At 39.4% G+C, this 14425-nt stretch overlaps 1 protein-coding gene across 3 annotated transcripts in view; it reads right to left on the bottom strand.

Annotated features, from left to right (window-relative positions):
• The window catches only part of MPDZ (multiple PDZ domain crumbs cell polarity complex component), a 362584-nt gene that overhangs the window by 299161 nt on the left and 48998 nt on the right, over nt 1-14425 (bottom strand). The window lies entirely within an intron of this gene.

Here is a 14425-nt window from a genome sequence, read left to right as displayed (position 1 = left end):
CTTAGGAAGAAAAAAAAAAGATTTTTTTTTTTTTAAATCTGAATGTGAACAATGTTCTACGCTATTTCCAAGTGGTGTGTAGTTCTTCAAATCACTTCTGCGCTTCCATGTGTCTGGCTTGGTCTCTGTTTTGTGTTGCTTTCTGGGCTTTCCAATCAACATTAATTTTGCTGCTCTTTCCGAGATAATTTGTTAGAGGGAAAAATGAACCACGCATGCAGGTAGAGTTGGAAGGCAAGGGACAAAAGTGCCCATATTGTCCTTCTTGAGCGGTTTAGACAGCTGGAACAAAAAAGCCCAGTACTATTAAACATGTAACTTTAGGTGAAATTTTGTTCCATGTGAAACATTAATTTTAATAGAGACTTTATATATAAGCTCTGGTTTGAATAATAATGTAAAATTAAATTTAAATTGTAAATAACGTCCAGATACTAGTTGTTTCCTGGCTCAAATTCTTCAGCACATATGGTGCTAGCATAAGCTTGTGCCTGTCTGCCTACTCTGGGTAATTTTGCATGCAAATAGTTTTAGTGCCTATGTTGAGGTGCTAAAACGTGTTTAGTACACTTGAAAATATTTGCATTGCAAAAGGAGAGCAAATCTCCTGAGGAAAATCAGATTGATATTTTGTATTAAGAGACCACTCCGGGCATTGCGTGGCATTCTTCTATGGAGAATTCTGTTTACAGTGCAACTAGCATTTTTAATTGACTTTTAGAAAAGAAGCTCCGGCTACAGCTTTGCCAGGTTTATAAACCGTCAGACCATCTTCTGGCAACATTCAGCGCATTTATCAGGAGGAGAGAGAAAGCAAACGAAAGAATCGACTTGCCTTGGCTGGACGGTAGCTTTTCATGCCTCAGTTTGGTGGACTGTTAGGATAAATGTGTTAATTATAATGAAAAGTTGCAGTTGGAGTGTGCCTAACTAATTAGCTAACTAACTAACCAGCTAACTCAGGAAAGGCTTTAGCACAGGGAAGCAGCAGTGAAGCTGGGTGTGAGGCCGCACACACGCTCCCATTTGCCTCACTCCCATCTGCTGCATTTACAGGAATCAGTTCGTTAAGAGTCTGAATCGAATCCAAATAAAATGCATTTCTGATGCAAGCCCGATGACTGGTGCCATTCTACGCCGCATTATGTCAAATTAGAGCTTGGTGGGGAATGAGGGTACAGAGATCTTACGTAAATATTGCACGCATAGAACACTGAGTGAATAGAAGTCTAGAGAAATTCAACATCCCATTTCTAGAAACGGGTCCACCCTTCTCCTGTCCTGAACCCCCTTATAAAGTAACAAATAGAATTCAAGAGCCGTGCTAGTAAGAGGTTTGTGAAACTCTGCTTGTAACTACCTTTTCAACGTTTATGGAGAATTTTATTTTATTACATTGACCAATTCAGGTGTAGCATGTCCTTACAAAATGAAAGTAAGTCAGTGTCCGAAAGATAAACAGATGACCCGAGGTCTACGAGAGGAATTCAAATTGTGGGACTTTTCTGTTTGCACCTCCCTCTTCTGTGAAGAAATGATGCCAGATGGAATTTTAATAACACCCATTGTAGTGGAGTTTTTCTATCGCTTGCAGCCCAAGCTCCACATAAGGGATTGCCTAGTATAGATGCTTATATTGGCTGAAACTCTGGCATTCCATTCAGATTTTCTCCCCGTATTTTACCCTTCCACGCCTAATATTTTTTTTTCATCTCCCTAACACTTCCTATTGTGTGCAAGGTGCAGTATTTTGTGTCAACGAATAGCCACAGACAGGTAGCAAGCAAGAGCCAAAAGGAATTCATTGTGAATACACACCAGTAGGGAGGCGTTGACTAACTGTGTTGGTGAAACTCCTGATGGCCATCTCTTTCCTTTAAAATAATCTTAAAAAAAAAAAAAAAAAATCTTCTGCTGTCTGTGGGATCCTGGCACATCAATCAATCCATTAAGTAAGTAAATAAGGCAATAACTAAACAATAAATCATTTTGAATTTCACGCATGCACAAACCTTTTGATACATAAATTACAGGAAGGGTTTAGATTCTGAGGCTGTACAGCCTACTATCCAGTAATTTTCCATACAAGATAAAGAGCGATTCTAAACTGTGGTGCATTGCTCATTCTGGTCCCCAAATCATGGGGGCTTCTTTGCAGCCCCTTGGTGGTGGTGTGTGTATGATGCATGGCATGGGAGTGTGTGTGTGTGTTTGTGTGTGTGGGGGGCATGCTGTTAGGGGGAAGCCTACCACACATTTCTGCCATCACAGACTGTGGGCAAACAGCTGTCTCCACAGCTGAGGCCACTGGAACCGCATGCGCTGCTCCACTAACTCGAGAGCACGCGGCTGGTCCCTGGATGGTACAGAGCGCTGTGCCTGCAGCAAAGCGCCGGAGCTTTCCTGAGGCTGAGCAGGCGGAGCCTTTGCCACCAGACACAATAAGCATCTGAAATGGGGGCTCATGAATAATTCATCCTTGGTGTCCTACGAAACAAAGAAATGATATGTTTGCTGGTAGATAACTGTGTTGTGGCATTTGTAAATCTTTCTGAATGTGGAGTGGATCATGTTTCTTGTTTTTAGAGAAATATGTTTTTTTTTCTTTCCTAAAACGAAAAGTTGGTAGTTTGATGTAACAATCTTACATTGAAGGTCTTCCATGAAATACTGGATTGGGTTAGGCTAATTTGGCTCATGATTTAGGAATTTTTTAAAAATCTCATTCAGTGAAGAGGGATGGTAAAACGGTTTTACAGCAATAAAATACAGCAGGATACCAAGCTCTCAAGGAGAGTATTGTTTTCCTTGGTAGGCAAGCAGCCCACTCTTGGCAATGAGAGTTTCATTACTATAGACTAGAGAGAGTGGTGCCTCTGGCATCACAGGACAGCATCAGGAGGAGTAATTCTTCACTTTTCACTAAAATATTAGCAAAAATGATACTTTGGTGAATTGAGCCCTAAATTGTGTTAGTGATAGTTAAATACCCACTAATTTAACACGAGTTAAATTGGCAATAAAAATGACCCCCAACCAAGTTGAGCCACCATCCTGTTTCTGCACAATAGTTCTGGACCTAATGCCAGGGATCTGTAAAGCCGTTGGGTAGGGTTTATGCATTTGCATAACGAATATTTCCAGTGTTGTCTAAAGTAGCTAGCTGTTCAAACTTATCATAATTAGTATTTATAATTAGTATCTGTGTATTCATTTCATTTATTCTTTAATATCTGTGTACTCATTTCCCCGAGGGAAAAAAAAAAGAAATTGATTTAATAGTTCTTCATTATCTTTGAAACGACAACCTGGCAAAACAAATCATGGCTGATATACTCTGTCATCTCTCCAATAATTATCTCAAATCTGTCTTCTATTATTCACTCATACTTTCACCATTTTTTTTTGCTTTTAAATTTTGTTTTGCAGTATCTCCTTGTCATCCCCCTGGCTTTCAGGTTGCCCAGGAATGATTGTATATCCATAAACCTCACACAATTCGATATGCTTGGCAGGGAAAGTCAGAAAGAAGGCAGGCTGATTTTGCTGAAAGAAAGAAACAAGCAAAAACAAAATATGGATCTGCCAATTATATGCTGGCATGAAAATACAATTCCTTCTTGCTCTCAGGTAGGTAGCAGGAACTCCAATCAAAAGAAGAGCAGTAAATGCTGTGTGAAGTGCGTTTTTGCTTTTTGTTGTTGTTATTTGTATCTTTAAGCTCCAATAATGTATCAAATAGCAGACTCACCAATATGTACAGGTAATGACTCCTTTTCTTTACTTTGGCTGTGTAGGATTAAGATTGTAAACAGAATGATGGTGGGACATAAATTGTTTCCTGCCTTTTTAAAAGATAAGTAGATTTCCAGTGGAGATAATAACTAAATAAGTGGTAGGGATGCCCTGGGGCCAGGGAGATAATCATGAGAAATAGAGGTTATGGCCTTAAGATGAACACAACACAAACCAAACCTCAAAGGCCTGAGGCAGAGGCTAATAGAAATTCCCCTCATTTCCCATTGGCCGCTCACACCCGTGTGTTCCTCCATCACCTCCTGTGTACTTGGCTGTAGTGAGACAGCAGAAGTCTCTCAGGTCTCCTCTTCCTGAGCCTCCACCTTTTTTCGGGCTCCGTCAGCTATTGAAAGAGGCTGATTGCTCTGACTTTTAAGAACATCACACCTGGACTGCCAACATTTTGTTTCCAGTGTGTCAAAGAATCCTTTATGGGAATGACAAGCAAATTCATGACCCTTATTTTGTGTATGGTTCATTTACATATCCAGGAACTATAAGGAAATTTAAAGAAAAGGCATTTAATGATGTGTGCTATGATAACACAAATAGTAGCCAAAGAGGAGAGACCTCAGAAAGTCAATCAACAACATATAAAATTGCTAGTATATTTAAGGTTAAGAGAACCCAGGATCTTTGGATCGGAGAAGTTCGGAAAATGTCAGTTTTCCAAAATTTCAATCCTGTCTCTGCCACATTTATATTATGATAGACACTTAAAGTCCCTAAATACATTTACTCATCTGTAAAATGGGGACAAAAATACAAACTTCACAGAGTATGTTAAAATATCAGAACTAGTGATCTAATGTATGGAAAGCATGCTGGTAATTTGTAACTTTCTAAGCATATTAGAGTCACCTGGAGAGCTTTGAAAAGCTACCGATGCCCTGTTCCCACATCCATTCAATTAAATCAGAATCTCTGGGGAACGGGCATTGGCATCATAGTTTTGAAAAGATCTCCAGGTGATTCCGGAGCACAGCCAACGATTTGACCCACTGATGGAAAAGCCTGCGACTGAATGAACACTCAGTAAATATTATCCATTTCTTCTTGTTCATGTCATGTGAATATCAGCCCAATCAGGACACAGATTTTTATCACTGGAAGGAATTTTCGAGGGTAGTTAATCCATCTCTGTGCTTTGAAGGTAAAATAGCCGGATACCAGGAGGATTAGTGATGTACCCAGGGTCACAGAGTTAATGGTGAGATCCCAGTATTTGTACTAGAATTCTGAAGTTGTCCTCTCTGGCACAGCTTTTAAGAAGGAAAGTGAGGTCTCAGAGAGGCTAAGCTTTATCTTTCCTTAACTTCTTTAGTTTCTCAACAGTATTTTATCACAATGAGGATATAACTAATGTCAGAAGCAAAGGATTAAGCCCTCAGCTATTGTCCTCATTAGCACTGTAATGACCTTGACCTGGTAGCATTCATTCATAGAAACTTTTGAGCAGAAAAACTGAGTTCCAGCAATGCTTGCACAGAGAAGGCATATGCATATATCGTTTGGCTTCTGATACTAGGTGTCATAATGCTTCTCCATCTTACTGAGCAGTTCCTGTGTGACTGAGATGGAAAATCAGAGCAATTTACCACCACACAGTTATGAGACATCATACAGGTGCATTTAATTTTTAATTACTCTTAAAAATGTTTTTAATAATTAGTAGCAGTAACCACTAATTGGCACGTAAGCCATTCTTGCACCAGCAGGCAAACTGTAGGTTTACCTCTGTACATCCACCCCCAATCAACTGAAAACTGCTTCAGTGCTTATCTTATAATTACTGCTCTTAATGCTGTTTACATTGTTTGGAAGCTTTTGTAATTAATTGATTTTTTTTTTTTTTTTTTTTTTTACCTCCGAACCTGTACACGGAACAGTAAAGATTAGTCCTTTGCTCAGTAACATCTTATTTACATTGAATTGTTTAGACACACATAAGGGGGGAAATAATGGGTTTTGTTTTTACCTGCCAGATGTATTTGCTCTGTTTATATGTTAGTTAGATAGATCCCAGGTAGAAGTTTGAACTGCTCTAGCTACCTTCTTGTCTGTCTGGTTCCCCTCAAGGCTGTCGGACCATGGCACAATTACATTTTCAGGCAGACTCGCAGACTCTATATACCTTTACCCCTCCCACATTATTGATTTTGCAAAGATTTATGGGTAAAGGGCAATCATTTGAGAATGTCTCTATTAAAGTAAAGGCCAGAATAGTTAAAGTTGCAGTTTGTTCCTTGGCAGTCAAGAATGGATATATATCTGCGCCAATCATTGTGCCTTTGATCTTGAAAGTGGCAGTCGCAGTGAACCGCTAAAAAAAAAAATCATGAAGTAAATTGAGATATTGGTATGCTAAGCTAGTTTTAGAAATGAGTGATCTGCCAATGTTTTCATAGTAGTAAATGGCAAATAAAATATTATGATGAGAGAAGCAAAAGATAAAAATCTGACTTTATCATTGTCGACCATTAGGTATGGGTTACGAACTGCTACTGGATGAAGACATGGGTGGGAATATTCCTTCTTTTCTTTATTCATTCATTTGTTGAATAGTTACTGGGAATACGATGTGCCCAGCAATGTGCCAGACAATGGGGATGCAAAAAGAACAAAACATCATGGGACAGTGTAGTCTTGGCAGTCAGAAAAAAACTTAGTCTGAAAAGCTTGATTCCATAACTAAGTAAACGGGACACTTTCAGAAAATTATTTGATCTCCCAGAACCTCAATGGTGTCATCTGAAAAGTGAAGATAGCGACAGCTCTTGAAGGCTCATTTTGAAAATTAAAAGAAATCTCATATGTGAAACACTTTGTACTTTTCTGTATGTATGTTAATGCATGTATGCTATAATTTTAATTAGACCAAAGAACTCCCAGTCCAGTGAGAGAATGAGATATACTATCACTCACAGAGTTCTTTGATTGCAAGCAACAGAAACAGATTCTGGCTGCCCAAGCAGGAGAGAAATTTATTGGAAAGCTCTTGGGACACTCACAGGATCAACTAGAAGGCTGGAGAATCAGGCTCGAAAATAGAAGAAGAACTAGCATATCTAAGGGTTTAAGTACCAAGAACTTCTCAACAGTCTTGGAGGGCGCTGCCAGTGAACAAATGCATTCTAATTTTTTTCCCTGTTCTTGTATCTTTCTCTTCAAGATTCAAGACTTAGGAGAAGGAGAGAGGGAAAGAGGGAGAAAGAGAAAGGAAGGGAGGGAGGGAAGGAGGGGAGGAGAGAGAGGAGTTAATAGAGTTTAGTCATGTGCCTATTCCTTAGCAGGAGAGGCTGGGGGCCTTGATTTATAGGTGCACTGAGACATATACATTAGGGAAGAAGTAACCCCCCCAATGGAACTCTGAGACTACCACAAAAAAGGGTGAATGGTGATTAGTAACCTGAAATCAACACAGAATATGTAACACAGAATCTGATTACAGTATCAGAAGTAGGGTTGGCTTCATACACATGTCATCTGTGCAATCACAAAAGTCCCCACACTTGATTTAATGCTCTGTGCCACCATTAAAAAATTCCTAGTAATTTATAAACAAGGGACCCATATCTTCATTTTGCACTGGGCTGTGTAAATTTTGTGGCAGGTCCTGGTCATATGTTCTACGGTAGGGATCTATACACAGCTCCATGGAAGCACAAGAGACGAAGAATATCCAGGTAAGAATTCATGCAACGGTCAGGGAAGGGTTCAAGGGATAAGAATTAAAGCATCGGTCAGAGTTTACAAAGTGAAGAAAGGGGATGGGGCGCATTCAGGTAATGAAAACCGAGAAGCAAAGGCCAACAGAATTTCCTATGATCAAGGATATTAAACACGATTCTGGCATAGTTGTAATTAAAGTCATCCTCTTTAAGAGTGGTAAAGCAGAGACATTATGATTACAGACTGCAGAAGTATACTCTCTGTTCTGCAGTACAAATCAGCAGAGGAGACCTGGTGAGCTATGGGAAGGCTCCCACCAGAGTCAAATAAACCAGGATGCTTCTAGGCCGCTAGAAACACGTGGTTTAGAAACACGTGGCTTAACCATCATCTAGTTCTTGCTTGCAACTAGCCTCCTCCTGAAGTTACTGGAAGCAAGCACTGTCCCCAGTGCATGCTCCTGTCTTCTGGGCACCAAGCACCAAGTTAGTGGCAGGGTTTTGAGTGGGATGGTGGAGAGGGAAGCAGGGCAGTTTAGCTTCGCTTTCTATGTATTATTTTAGAATCGATGCAACTTTGTTTTTCAGTATTTTCTGATATCAAGACTTTCCTCTTTTATTGAATATTTTTATAGAATTTCAGGTTTCTAGCCCAATACTTTGCCAAGATATAGATTTTCTGAACACCTCCAACCAGGGCTCCTTCAGCCTTTGCTGGAATACCTCCAGTCCGTTCCAGTTTTTGGATAGATGTAATTGTCAAAGAGTTTTTTCTTCTGTTGAGCTGAACTTGACCTCTCTGTAACATTCACCATGAAATGTTTTGGAATCACTTGGATTAAGCCTCACTCCTCTTCCCCATGCAAACACCAAATATGTTCTCTAATTACAGTGAAAATCTTCTTTGCTTCTGAGGCCCATTCTAGTGGGAAAATATCTATAAGGTTTTCTTTAAAGAGCTCCTTTTAGCACCGTGAGAACTATAAACTATATGGCAGAGCCTAAAAGGATCCTCCTATGGGCTGAATAGGATTGTGTTAGATTTCCAGGGTAACGCAGGCCTGAAAGTTCCTCCTGAAGATTCATTTTGCCTTCTGAACTTCATCCTCTCCATGGGAAACAACTTTCTCCATTCCCTCCATCATTTGTAATGGACCAGGCTCCCATCCAGCTAAATTCATTACATGAGACGTGGAGCCCGTCACAAACACACTTGTGCCAGGAAGGACAGCCCAGACATTTGCTATCTGTGTCTCAGCTTTCTCCAGTTCTGTTCTTGGGTTGCTTGTCTAGGGCCACACCCATATGCACTATTTCCCCGCTCCCCTGGCAGTGGGAAGAAATGGCAGATTGCTCAACACTAGGTTTTCGAGGGAGGCCTTCTTTTACAAGATTTTCCCTAAATTTTAGTGAGATTTTTTTTCAGTGTGCTGGAGTAGCATGCCTTCAGATGGGGGTGCTGAAATTAACCTACTCAATAAAAACAACAAGATCATCTTCATAATGGCAATTTTGTTTTGTTTTGTAGGGAAATCAAGTCAATGCTTATAGGCTCTTTTCATAAGCATAAACATTCATTGAGTAAAAGGGAATTAGAAATGTACACCCTTGGATATTTGCCAGTGAGTCATATTGACAAAGGGCTTCTTTTGCAACGAGCATCTTACTCCTGAGTATCATTTCTTCTCTTTAGTTGCATGACAATATGCCGCCTCTTAATGCTGAAAATGAAACCATCACATGCTACTCGCTTACCCCTCAGATATCAGGTTCAGGAAAACAATAAGAGATAGCTCAACTTTCTTCTCATGATCTCTTTCTCACTCCCTATACCCTAATGACCTTTGTATACTTTTTTTCCCCTTGATTATTTGCTCTCTGGCCAAGGTAGAGCTGTACAATCTCATCACGAAGAGCTTGGCTGGATTTGAGATAGTATCAGCAACAGATACAGAAAATTAGAGAAAGGTAGAAATAATTACAGAAACAGCAGCTGGATTATTTATAGAGCAACTACTATGAACCATGCCTTCTGATGGGAACGACACATACATTTTCTTAAATCCTGGCAATGCTGTAAGGCAGGAATTATTACTCACGTTTTAAAGATAAGGAAACTGAGGCTCAAAACCTTTAAGTAACTCTGCCCAGTTTGGGCTGCTCTTAAATGGTGGAGTGAGGGTTCAAAGCCATTTGACCTAACTTCCAAAGTTTATGTTGCAGGTAAAGAAGTGAAGAGAAAAGCCTGGGCTTGAGACACCTGAAAGAAAGTAATCTAGACTTGGCTGCATGACTGTCTAATATACTATCTTATGATGTCACGGGCTGCAGTGTCTATGTATACCTCACATTATTTCCAGGGTAATTTGGAATACTTTTCACTAAATATTGAGCTTTTAAGATATTTTAATAGTGATCAAGATTTTGGTTATAAGTGTCTTGCTTTAAGCCATCCTGATGAGATGAAAAGGATGCATATATGTAGAGCTATAATTGATAGCATTAGAGAACCATAATTTGTTAATTCTGTTTAATGTTGTTGGCATTGTCATGTGTTTTCTTGAGGCAAAGATTAGAAAGACATTACATATCAAAATATATTTTAGACATAAACATTCTTTTTTCAACTTTTTAAAATAGAAAACAATATGCATATTCAGAGTCAATCCAGCTTCAACTCCATTTACTATTTCAAAATTCACTCGGAGTTTCAAATCACTCCGAGCTTCCCGTTTCCTTTTTGTCCAGTGGAGATATGCGCTTGATGGCCCTGCTTAATAAAATAAAATGTCAGTCCTCCAAGGCTGGCAATGCAGCGGGAATCAAAATGTAGGCAGGGCGGCTAGACCAGACAGCTAGGACTCTTCCCTCCATGAAGGAGTCACTTGTTTCTTGGCCAACTGTGAAGGGGTTAGACTTGGTTTTGTTAATTGAACTAGAGGTTCTAAGCCACAGTGGTAGAATAATAGAAACACCCCTAATATAACTTGAAGGAGGGCTCTGAGATCCATACCAGCCAGAGATTCTCCCACTGTTACCAAATTAGATCTGGGCTTGGTATCCTAAGAGGAGCTAATGGGTTTTATTACACAGCTTGCTAGTATGTAAGTAGCACAGAGTAAATTTCCTTAGAAACGACCTAAAGTAGAAATTACAAGCAAGAGAAGGAAGTGTTAACTTGTACTTTTCCAAAACCTGGGTGTTTTCCTTACATCTCAAAGTCATTGGGAAATTCAAATCAGAACAAGATGTGAAATCACCATTCAAAGCATAAAGCATTCTTATTTTTAAAACTGGTGGATGGCAGATAGATATATCTTATAGTCCGATTTACTAGCCATAAATCCTAATAGCTGGGAAGTTTTTCTGAATTCACTTTTTAAATTTATTGTATTGCAATTATTGTTGGAGTTGGGTCCTGTCGTAACTGCGAGAGGCCTGGGTGCTGTAGTCAGAGGAAACTTGGATGCCAGCATCAGCTGTGCCACTTCCTCATGGTATGACCTGCACCTCTCTGTCCTATTTTCCATCTGAGCCATGGAAGACAAATGCCCTCAGAGGGTTTGGTGAGGAATCCACAAGTTAATATCTAGAAAGCACTTAGAAACCAGCTTGGCTCAGAGTAAGTACTCAGGACCTGTTAGGTGTTATTATCTTTAAGCAGACAGAATGTCAAATATTTTCAACATTCGTAAGTAGAAACCATCAGTGCTGGCATCTAGGGAAACTGTGTAGTGCATGGGTATTTTATTTTCCCCACTGACTCCAGTTGAGAAGCACTTGGTTTTGCACGGGGTCACCAGTAGTGGTCAGGGGACAGGAGAGACTCCCCCGAAAAAGAAAATGCAACTTCAGCTCCCAAAAGAAAACTCCGTATGCCTCTGCTTGTTTTTTTTTTTAATATTAATTTAATTTTATGGAATGGATTAAAATACTCTAGTGAGCCAAGAAGGCTGACGGTCCAGAGAGAAGACGCCGAAGATCCCTGAAGACAAGTCTGTGGTCTATCTTATGCCGGGTTTGGAATTCTAGGTAATAGTTTTTCCCCGAAGAGAGCTAGGAGCTAAGACTAAGGACTCTAAACACAGCCTTAGACCATAGTGACCCTCGGTTGTTCATGGTGGCCCCAAAATTTTATGCTGTGACCTCTTAGATATTGTGGCATTACATATGGGAGGAAAAATTCTCTTGGGCACGATGTGGGAGACAGGTTCCATGCTTCTCAATCCCTCTGGCCTTGACTTCAGTTCCCCTGCATCACCTTTTTTCTTTGTAGCATCATTAGATATCCTCAGTCAACTTTTGAATTATTTTAAAAGGTTTATGTTCTAACATGTAACTAGACTCATAAATTACCTCTCAACTTTCCCTAATTTTACAGCTAAAGGAAATAGAAGATTGAGACAGGCTAAACGGAGATCAGGGCTTCCCCGGTGGTGGCGCAGTGGTTGAGAATCTGCCTGCCAATGCGCGGGACACGGGTTCGAGCCCTGGTCTGGGAAGATCCCACATGCCGCGGAGCAACTGGGCCCGTGAGCCACAACTACTGAGCCTGCGCGTCTGGAGCCTGTGGTCCGCAACAAGAGAGGCCGCGATAGTGAGAGGCCCGCGCACCGCAATGAAGAGTGGCCCCCACTTGCCGCAACTAGAGAAAGCCCTCGCACAGAAACGAAGACCCAACACGGCCAAAAAAAAATAAATAAATAAATAAACGGAGATCACAAGGCCAGTCAATGTGGAGCTGAATCTGAGACCCAGGACTTCTAATTCCTGGTTCAAAGGGTAAGTGGAGAGATTTAATAGTAGCATACTGGATTCATTAAATAGTAATAATAATAATGATGATGATGATAGCAAATACTTTTTAAGTACTTATGTGCCAGGCACTGTTTTAAGCACGTTGCATTTCTTAACTACTGTCATCCTTACGAGACTGTGAGGAAGGTATGACCATCATCTCCATTTCACAGATGGATAAACCGATGCATGGTGAGGTTAATAAACTTGCTCAAGGACCCAGATATTCAGTGGAAGAGTGATGATTTGAGTCCATATAATCCAGCTACCACCAAGTCCAGGCTTTCAGATACTATACAACGTCTTACTTAATTAGCTGTTTCAGCCCACATGTAGTTTAACTCATTATTATTAATCTGTTTTTCTTAAAAAAATCATTAACTCTTCAGGCTACTTATTAGAAGTCAAGAATTCATCAAAAGCCACACATGCCCATTTTGTACCTTTCATATTAGTTTATCTATGTTCACAGAAAACTTTTTTAGAATTGGCATATATATAGAGAGAGAGAGAGAGAGAGAGAGAGAGAGAGAAGAGAGAAGAGAGAGCTACTGTATCCAGGGCCCTTATCTAGGGTAGCAGGAAGTGATATTCAGATTGTTAATGTATTCTGGCCAATTAAGTTAACAAAACTGTCATGCATAGAATATCCACTTCTAAAAAAATGGAAATAAACTTGACACTAAAACTGTACTCATCATAATTCAATTTCATTTAAATTCTGATTTGGAGGACATGACAAGTTTTGTAGTGTCTCCAGCTTTCCCTATTAACAGCCTTTTACTTTCCAAAGAAGGAGGTATATAAGAGGGGTTGACAATTAATTTGTCTTTAAATAATATTTCAGGAAATTTCCTAAAAGTTATTTCATGCAAATATATCCTTGGAGTCCACTGCTTTTGTTTGTCATTTCCTAATGTCTAAATGCAAAGAGTCAAAATAAATTTGAGTTATTTAAGCCTAGTCGTCTGATGGATCCCTTGAAATGAGATTTCCCTCTCTCATTAATCCTCACATATACCACGGTGGGATTTACAAAAAAGGGAAGAGGTTTGGGCATATTCTGTCATCAATAAAAAAACATCAAACTTGGTAAACGATAGAACGTTTACATGAGAAATGGACATTCCAAATAATAATCAATGATGTCTAATCCACAAGTTAGGAAGACAGTATCTGTGCTTCATACCTGAATACACAATATGTTATATGTGGAAATTTGTTGGCCTTCACCAAATAACATCCAGAGGTTATTAGGTATCTATTATATTTATTATAATTTTGCTACTCACATGTTCATAAACTAAACTCTCTTACCTTACATTAAAATAAAAAGGTCTGTGTAAAGAACCCATTCAAAGGGTTACATCTTAAAATAAGGGGCATACTCTAATTTTGCTATAGAGTTGTTTCTTTTTTTAAATGAACATGGCCAGAAATAATTATTTTCCTTGCAGGGGCAGTAATGCTAAAAACTGGTATTGCAGGTATCAAACTTTCCCTTAGTCTTTAAGTCTTTATTTGGAATTTACCCTATAGCAAATAAAAAAGAACAATAGGGAACACACACAACCTCATGTGAGTGTACACACACACACACACACACACGCACACACACACACACAAAGAGAAAACCTCCATTGAGGACCCAGCCATCCGTCCCCTGAAGAGATGTAATCTATGTGAAACAACGCTTAAGTCAGCACGATATTTACAACACATATTAAGTGGTTTGTTATTTATTTCAAGACTTTAATTGGCACAATATATTAACAGCATTGCTGCAACAGTTCCACTTAAGGATATTTTTTTTTCCCTGAAAAGAGAAAGAGAGGGAGAGAGAAAGGGAGAGAGCAAGAGAAACAATTACCCAGAATTATGCTATAACCCGTTAACGTTATTCCTTTAGCCAGAATGAACTGTGAAAGTTGAAGAAAAGAAAAAAAAAAAGGGAAACTAGTTTCAGAAACCATATTTTAAACTCGATTCCATTTTATTAAACCCAGACGAGCTTTTTTTCTGCCATTACTAATATAACCTATTATGAGAATTTTTTTTTTCCCCAGGGACAAAAACACCACCAACTTTCCCTCCCTAAGAGCTTCTTATTGTTCATTTTTGTTGCTATTTGGAGAAAAACTCATTAAAATATTATGAAG

The sequence above is a fragment of the Balaenoptera ricei genome, chromosome 6 (genome assembly GCF_028023285.1).
Source record: "Balaenoptera ricei isolate mBalRic1 chromosome 6, mBalRic1.hap2, whole genome shotgun sequence".
NCBI lineage: Eukaryota > Metazoa > Chordata > Mammalia > Artiodactyla > Balaenopteridae > Balaenoptera > Balaenoptera ricei.
The sequence above is the reverse complement of the archived record's forward strand: the minus strand, read 5'-3'. Positions and strand labels throughout refer to the sequence as shown.